Here is a 511-nt window from a genome sequence, read left to right as displayed (position 1 = left end):
TCCCCTCCATTTTCTTGTGCGGGGACCAGGACTCCCCCACCATGATTCAAGACAGACTCGAGGGGAACGCCTCCAGACCTAAGGTTGAGGAGGACCAGATTAGAGTGCTTCTGGAGGGGTTGGACATGTTCAAATCAGCAGGTCCAGATGCTTTCCACCCCAGGGCGTTGAGGGAGCTAGTATTGTAGGGCCCTGGGCATGGCTTTATGAGCGCTCAGGGTGCTTGGACCAGGTGCCAGATGATTCGCTTTCCACCCCAGGGCGTTGAGGGAGCTAGTATTGTAGGGCCCTGGGCATGGCTTTATGAGCGCTCAGGGTGCTTGGACCAGGTGCCAGATGATTCGAAGATTGCCAATGTGGTCCCCATCTTTAAAAAAGGGAGGAGGGAGGACCCAGGCAACTATAGGCCCATCAGTCTTACCTCAATCCTGGGGAAACTCTTTGAGAAGATCATCAAAGAGCACATCTGTGATGGGCCAGCATCGGGGATGATGCTCAAGGGCAACCAGCA

Source organism: Alligator sinensis, unplaced genomic scaffold (assembly GCF_000455745.1).
Source record: "Alligator sinensis unplaced genomic scaffold, ASM45574v1 scaffold582_1, whole genome shotgun sequence".
NCBI lineage: Eukaryota > Metazoa > Chordata > Crocodylia > Alligatoridae > Alligator > Alligator sinensis.
Note: the sequence above shows the minus strand (reverse complement) of the source record.